This window comes from Siphateles boraxobius, unplaced genomic scaffold, assembly GCF_051911475.1.
Source record: "Siphateles boraxobius isolate OS27281-9 unplaced genomic scaffold, OSU_SipBor_1 130, whole genome shotgun sequence".
NCBI lineage: Eukaryota > Metazoa > Chordata > Actinopteri > Cypriniformes > Leuciscidae > Siphateles > Siphateles boraxobius.
The window spans coordinates 2,795,188-2,803,318 of NW_027508734.1; the positions used below are offsets into that span (position 1 = coordinate 2,795,188).

Sequence of the window (8,131 nt, forward strand, 5' to 3'; positions counted from 1 at the left end):
CTACAATAAAACAATTTTTACTTAATTCATTTTTTTTTTATTTTCTGTAATTAAATGTTTAGAATCAAACATGTTTTTTTGAAAATATTTTCTTTCAGCACTTTCCATCCTGTTAGTGTTTTGTAAAAGCCCTTTAACAAAAGCTTGTTCCTTTGTAACAGTTCTAGTAAACTGTCACCTGTCTCCTATGGTGAATGAGAGTTGCAATTTTACTCCAGGCCGTTAGAGGGCACTAGGGAGCCCTTATCTCTACACAAGAGTGTAAAAGGAAGAGGGAAGTGTGAGTTAGGGATACCTGTTAGCTGAGAGCACATGCTCTTTCCATGCTTGGAAAACCCTGTTGAGGAACATTTGTGTTCAACTTCTCAATGTGAGTTGATTTTATTTGTTTCCTTATTATTAACAAAGGTATATTGTGCAAAAGTATTTTGCTTGCTGAACCTCATGTTATATTGTTTGTTTTATTTTGACCAGAGGGTTTTGGTATCTGCTTGATATTGAGGGTTCTCAACTTGTTCAAGCTCTTGTTGTTATCTTCAACGTGGAAGTGTATCTGGACTTCTGAACAAAAGACACTTTTTCCATGGAATTAACCCTTGGCGAACAAACATGGACGATGTACTTATAACATCTTAAACACCTACAATGGTGATGGACCATGGACAATTGGGATAACTCTGGACTTTGAGTTGGTGCACATTTATGAGGTTTTGCTTGTTGTATGGTGATAAAATGTATACTTGACCTAAGGGGAATATAATTGTTGGCAAATGGTGATTGATCCCGCCTCATTTATTTGTGTGACCTTTGACCTTAGCGTTACATAATTGGCACCCGAACAGGGACGTGAATCACCATCCTAACAATTTTCCTCAAGAGTGAAATGAGAGTGTGCTTTTTTGAAACGTATGTTTTCTTTGAATAAGCTTATTTTTCCCCCATGTGTGTTTATTCAAGGGCTTGGTTGCAATTTAAGAATATATGGGTTGTGACTGATAACTGCCTCATATTTTACTTTTAAGACTTGCTTGATGCCTGTGCATGAGACAACGTTGAGTCTAATCTCAAAATGGAACCAGACAATACTTCTGAACCTTTTGTAACCCGACGTGAGCCAGTTCGAGAGCTGATTTGTTCATTCAACAGCCTGTATTTACAGTCAGAAGGAGGAGTGGCTGTTCCAGAAGAAGACAATGACTCAAGTTGTCTTCCGCCACCACCACCAGAAGAGGAGGATGAAAGTCTGATCAGTCTTACTATTGCAACAAAGGTGAGACAACTGGAGGTCAGAATTGGTAATATGGAGAAAGAGAGTATAGAACGTGTTCATGAAGTGGACTCCTCTGTTCAGAATTATCTTCAGCAATATGACCGGCGTTTAATTGCTATTGAGGGGATGAAGCCAGACTTGATACAGCTAATGACCACTCAATCATCACTCAACCAAAGTGTGAAGAAGTTGGAAGAAGATCTTGTTGATTTTGTAGAAGAAAAGACTAACCGCCTGAAGAGAACCATAGAAGACCAGCTACAAGAGATGGGTAAAACAATAATGGATTGCATGAAAAGAAGAGACTACCATCTTAAATCTTCGCTTTGTCTTACACCTGGATCTACCTCCACACCAACTACCACATCAACACCAGATGTACATCTAACTACAATGCTACACCAGCTGCCTTATAGAATGGCTGTTAAAATTGAATTCCCTAAATTTGGGAGCACCGGAGATGAAGACCCGATAGCCTATCTGGAAAAATGTGCAGAGTATCTGGCTGTCCGACCCATGAGTGATGCTGAAATATTAGCAACTCTGCCATCAGTACTGACACATACCGCCAAGGATTGGTGGGTGGCTGAGAAAGCACAAGTTAAAACATGGAGTCAGTTCAAAACTGCCTTTTTGCAGTCCTTTTTACCTGATGATCATGAGGTTGAAGCGGAAAGGAGGATAAGAGAGAGAAAACAAGGGATTGATGAGGATCTTCGAACATTTGCTTTCCAGTATCGAGCCTTATGCCTTAGACTGAAACCAACGATGTCTGAGAGAGAGATTCTGCAGGCTGCCTTAAGAAACTGTAATCCCCGTATTGCTAGTATTTTGAGAGGAACAGTGAATACCTTTGATGACCTGGTGCGTACAGGAGCTTTGGTAGAGCGAGACCTTGCTGAGGAAAGGGCCTTCTGGAAGCAACGTCAGGCTGAACAGTCTTCCAGAAGAGGAGGCCAAGATAGGTATAGCAGAGGAAAACCCGGAAGTCACAGCATGGCATTAGTGACCAGAGGTAATGTCAAACTTCTAACCTTGACTATAATTTTGCGTAGCCAATCTTGTGAAGCCGTCCTGGATACAGGCAGCTCCTATTCATTAATCCAGGAGTCATTGTGGAGGAGATGGAAGGATGAGACGGAGTCTTGGCGGTCTAGTCGGGGACAGACGTTTACCCTTGCCAATGGACATGTCCAGAGGGCATTGGGTGAAGTTACTTGGGAGTGTGCCTTGCAAGGATGCACAAACCCAGTGCGACTATTCATCATGAGAGATGAGGACTTAGCTTTTCAGCTCATATTAGGCCTTGAGTTCCTGGTAACATGCAGAGTCAAGTTGGATTTTGACTCCTCCACATATTCATTGCCTGGAGAGAAAGAAACAGTACATCCTTTTTCTTGTTATGAGCAACCATCATCAGTTAACCTACACTGTGCACTGCCGATAGTACAAGTATCTAGCGATACCACAGCTGCCATCAAGGAGTTGGTGGGTCTTGCGGATGCATCCCGTACAGAGAAGAGGCGTTTAGAGGGGTTGTTGTTTAATTGGTCGACTGTCTGTACAGATACATTAGGTAAAACCTCTATCATTAAGCACCAGATTATAACTAATGGCCCTGTTCCAGTACGGAAAAGAGCATATCCCGTTTCAATCAAGAAGCAAAACTTTATTGATGAGGAAGTCAAAGCCATGCTGAATAAAGGGGTAATACGACCATCTGTCTCCCCATGGTCAGCTCCAGTAGTGCTTGTGCCCAAGAAGGATGGTGGAATGCGTTTCTGTGTGGATTTTCGAGCACTGAATGCCAAAACCCCACTAGATGGTTTTCCCATGCCTCAGATACAAGAGATCTTGGAGTCTGTTTACGGAGCAACAATATTTAGTACCCTAGATCTCAAGACTGGGTACTGGCAAGTGGTGATGGATGAGAGTAGCATCCAAAAAACTGCTTTTGTTACAAAGTACAACCAGTATGAGTTTGTCCGTCTACCATTTGGGTTGAAAAATGCTGGAGCAACATTCCAAAGACTCATGAACAAAGTTCTACAAGATCTTATTGGCAAATGTTGTTTCGTGTATATAGATGACATTGTTGTGTACTCCAGAGACATTCAGCAACACATCCAGGATCTGACGAAGGTGTTTGTCGTGCTGGAATTGGCTGGCCTAACCCTTAATCTTAAGAAATGTAAATTGGTACGGAAGTCACTGACTTTCTTAGGACATGTCATTTCAGCGGAAGGCATCAAGACAGAGGATTCCAAAGTGGATGCTGTCAAGAATTTTCCTGTGCCTAAAAACATTAAGGGAGTTGAGCAATTCCTAGGTCTTGCTGGGTGGTATCACCGATTTATTCCATATTTTTCAGAACGTGCTGCTCCGCTTCATGCACTTAAAAGGAAAGGTGTACCATGGAACTGGAATAAAGAGTGCCAACATTCTTTTGAAGATTTGAAAGATGCCCTGCAAAAGGCCCCGGTTCTGGTGCCCCCAGACTCAAGTAGATCCTTTAAAGTGCAGACCGATGCTAGCGATTTAGGACTTGGGGCTGTACTGACTCAGGATTCGGAAAAGGGAGAACATGTCATCGCTTATGCATCCCGTCTGCTTCAAGGAGCTGAAAAGACAAATGCTGTTTCAGAGAAGGAGTGCCTCGCTGTCGTCTGGGCAGTTGAGAAATGGCGACAGTATCTAGAAGGGCAACCCTTTGAAGTTCTTACTGATCATGCCGCACTCACTTGGGTATTCAACCATCCTCGTCCAACCTCGAGACTTACTAGGTGGGCTATTCGACTCCAGGGATTCGACTTTACTGTCAGATACCGGAAAGGGAGATGTAATGTTGTGCCTGATTCGTTGTCCCGTGCAATGCCTGAGGGAGAGCCACTGGGAAGTGTTGCGGTATGCCAGGCAAAGGATGTTAATGGAGACTTATCGATCAACTGGGAAGAACTCGGTCGAAGTCAAAAAAGTGATCAATCATTGCAGCCTCTGTGGGATGAAGCAAAGCTTAACCCTATCGATCCCCAACGTATCCATTACGTTGTACAGAACAGTTTTCTGTTCAGATGTGTCCCTGAAAGTCAAGAGGGTCATACTTTGCAAGTAGTCATCCCAAAGGATCTCCGGCAGCAGTTTCTCCAGTTTGCACATGACAATCCTTTAAGTGGGCATCTGGGTCGCATGAAAACATTGCGTAGACTACTCAACGTGGGGTACTGGCCAGAAATCCAGCGAGATGTGTGGGATCACTGCAAACAATGCCAAACCTGTCAACAATACAAGCCACATATATCCAAACTTTCTGGAACCCTTCAATCTACTCCGGTAAAAGAACCTGGATATATGATTGGCATTGATCTTATGGGACCATTTCCAAGGAGCAAGAAGTTGAATGAGTATTTACTGGTTTCTGTGGATTACTGTAGCAAATGGGTCGAGGTGTTCCCTTTGCGGTCGGCTAAGACACCTTTGATAACTAACATCCTTATCAAAGATATCTTTACCCGTTGGGGGGTACCTACGTATTTGGTATCAGACCGAGGACCACAATTTACCTCACAACTTCTGAACGCTACCTGTAGACAATGGGGGGCCATTCAAAAACTTACCACTGCATACCATCCGCAGACTAACCTGACAGAAAGGGTAAACAAAACTCTTAAGACCATGATTGCCTCATATGTCAAGGACAATCATCGGAATTGGGACCATTGGATACATGAGTTCAGGTTTGCAATCAATTCAGCGTGGCAGGAGAGTACGAAGTATACCCCAGCGGAAATCGCTCTAGGACGCAAGTTGAAAGGACCCCTTGAACTGTTCCAATATCGTTCGCCTGATCCCGACCAATCTGCGTATTGTCACGCAAAAGTTAGGATGTTGCCCAGAGAAAACCAATAGAAGTCGGAGGAAGAGATGCACGAGAGACGAGAGGTGGCGTATTTTCCCCGCGTTTAATAAAAGTACTTAAACTTCGCACTCGTCCGCATACATGGGGATCGAGTGAGTAAAAGTATACAAACAAACATCCAACTCTGGTCACAATATAAAAGGAAATAAAATAAAGAATACAAAGAGTCGGCAGAGCGGTTATCTCCTCTCCTCACTTGTCAAATACTAACGGACACTCTACGCACATGCGCAGTTCTCATTTGAACACAGATTGCCATAAAACACAAAGTGACTGTTACAGAGTCCCCCCTGGAAAAATAGTGGCTGCCCTCAGCCAACAGCACTGTGAAAATACAGGAAATAAACAACTTCATACATGAATAGTCGAATAATCCCACCTCACAGAAATGCAAGGGAAATTGTGAGAAATACTGACATACATGACAGGCATTAACTCATCTTAACCCCTTTTATCCAAGGTTACAAAAAAAAAAGTCACAAGTAAACAGAATTTTTTCATAAACCCCCGGGAATATACATTTTACAGGAAAAGTTTCCATTTTTTTAAGAACAAAACATAATATAAGTCAACCTAGAACCAGTCAACACAAACCAATAAGAACATGGCACGGTTTCATACTAATGTATTGTCTTAGAAAACAAACCACACACCCCAGGCCATTAACCTGCTCACTTTAAGTCCAGGACTGCGTGAAATAGATCGGACCATCCCCCGGTCGCCCAACCCGAGGCGAGGCGACCCTGGGGGCGAGTCTAGTTCGTAATTTTCAACCATCTTCTGTTTTCAATATATTTTTCCTCAGAAACAGTTCTCCTTTTCGCGCTTGTCAGGCCACGTGATGTGAAATGAACGAAAAACAGTGACCAACAGTCTTGTGCCTCACTCCAGAAATGTCCAATACAGCAAAAATGCAAAATAAATGTTCGTTGTTGTCCTTTTCAAAAAAAAGATAAAAAAAAGAAGGTCAATCTTCCAAGTGTCCTTTTCCTTCTTATTTCTCTTTTGTCAATGTTTTTCGTAATAGAACAATACACTGTCCGTCCAGTCGGGAGAAAAAAAAATCAATCCAACTAAACGAAACAAAACATCAAATGTCACCTGCACTCCGTGTACTTGAAAATCCGATCGAGCTCGAACAAATCTTCTTCTTTTGTTTTTCTTTTAAACAGCAGGAAATCCACGAAACGCAATCACAGATCCATCCAACGGACGCCGCACGGCCACCACGGTTATAATGCCACTTGACTTGCCTGGATACACCACTGTAGCACGAACATGTCAGACGATAACCCGTCGGGAGAGAAGAGACAATTAGATAACCTTGGTAGATCCACACTGTTCGGGCGCCACTTTGTCACGCAAAAGTTAGGATGTTGCCCAGAGAAAACCAATAGAAGTCGGAGGAAGAGATGCACGAGAGACGAGAGGTGGCGTATTTTCCCCGCGTTTAATAAAAGTACTTAAACTTCGCACTCGTCCGCATACATGGGGATCGAGTGAGTAAAAGTATACAAACAAACATCCAACTCTGGTCACAATATAAAAGGAAATAAAATAAAGAATACAAAGAGTCGGCAGAGCGGTTATCTCCTCTCCTCACTTGTCAAATACTAACGGACACTCTACGCACATGCGCAGTTCTCATTTGAACACAGATTGCCATAAAACACAAAGTGACCGTTACAGTATGAAGTTGTTGAACGTCAGCAGTCACTTCTGGAGAGAGTAAAGGAGAATGTTGCGAAAGCCCAGAGCAGACAACAGAGGTACTACAACCTGAAGAGGAGGCAGGAGACCTTCCAGGAAGGGGAACTCGTCTGGGTTCGTACTCACCCGTTGTCTCATGCAAGGGATGCCTTTATGGCCAAACTAGCACCTAAGTGGCATGGGCCTGCCAGAGTTTTGAAACAGTTGAATAAGGTAAACTACAGAGTTGAGCTGTTAACCGAACCTAAACAAGTTGAGACATACCATGTAGAAAATCTGAAAAAGTTTTACGGCCAGGTCAGGCCTTCTTTTGAGAGGGGGGGTGTGTAACAGTTCTAGTAAACTGTCACCTGTCTCCAATGGTGAATGAGAGTTGCAATTTTACTCCAGGCCATTAGAGGGCACTAGGGAGCCCTTATCTCTACACAAGAGTGTAAAAGGAAGAGGGAAGTGTGAGTTAGGGATACCTGTTAGCTGAGAGCACATGCTCTTTCCATGCTTGGAAAACCCTGTTGAGGAACATTTGTGTTCAACTTCTCAATGTGAGTTGATTTTATTTGTTTCCTTATTATTAACAAAGGTATATTGTGCAAAAGTATTTTGCTTGCTGAACCTCATGTTATATTGTTTGTTTTATTTTGACCAGAGGGTTTTGGTATCTGCTTGATATTGAGGGTTCTCAACTTGTTCAAGCTCTTGTTGTTATCTTCAACGTGGAAGTGTATCTGGACTTCTGAACAAAAGACACTTTTTCCATGGAATTAACCCTTGGCGAACAAACATGGACGATGTACTTATAACATCTTAAACACCTACAATGGTGATGGACCATGGACAATTGGGATAACTCTGGACTTTGAGTTGGTGCACATTTATGAGGTTTTGCTTGTTGTATGGTGATAAAATGTATACTTGACCTAAGGGGAATATAATTGTTGGCAAATGGTGATTGATCCCGCCTCATTTATTTGTGTGACCTTTGACCTTAGCGTTACACCTTAATGACATAATCTTCCAGGAAGTGACATCATGTTAGTGAGAAATAAGCATCACAAACATCACCAGTAAGTCTTATCAATTTGTGTTGTTAGTTGGTTCGTGTTTCTTGAAAACTTTCATGCTGTTTGGTCAAATGAGCTTGATAATAGCATAAATTCAAAAAATATGTCCTCATGTAAACTAACTTAATGCTGTGGTTTATAGAGTTCTGAAAATTTCTTTTTTATGAAGCCTTT

The 8,131-nt window shown here is 42.3% G+C and overlaps 2 long non-coding RNA genes across 2 annotated transcripts; both read left to right on the top strand.

Moving 5' to 3' along the window:
* The first annotated feature begins 239 nt into the window (after nucleotides 1–239).
* Nucleotides 240–781, top strand: LOC143736521 (uncharacterized). The gene is made up of 2 exons (XR_013203467.1): nucleotides 240–370; nucleotides 475–781. It is a non-coding gene; the product is annotated as an uncharacterized LOC143736521 (long non-coding RNA).
* A 6,107-nt stretch (nucleotides 782–6,888) lies between these two features.
* LOC143736522 (uncharacterized) lies at nucleotides 6,889–7,849 on the top strand. The gene is made up of 2 exons (XR_013203468.1): nucleotides 6,889–7,438; nucleotides 7,543–7,849. It is a non-coding gene; the product is annotated as an uncharacterized LOC143736522 (long non-coding RNA).
* Nucleotides 7,850–8,131: the final 282 nt, after the last annotated feature.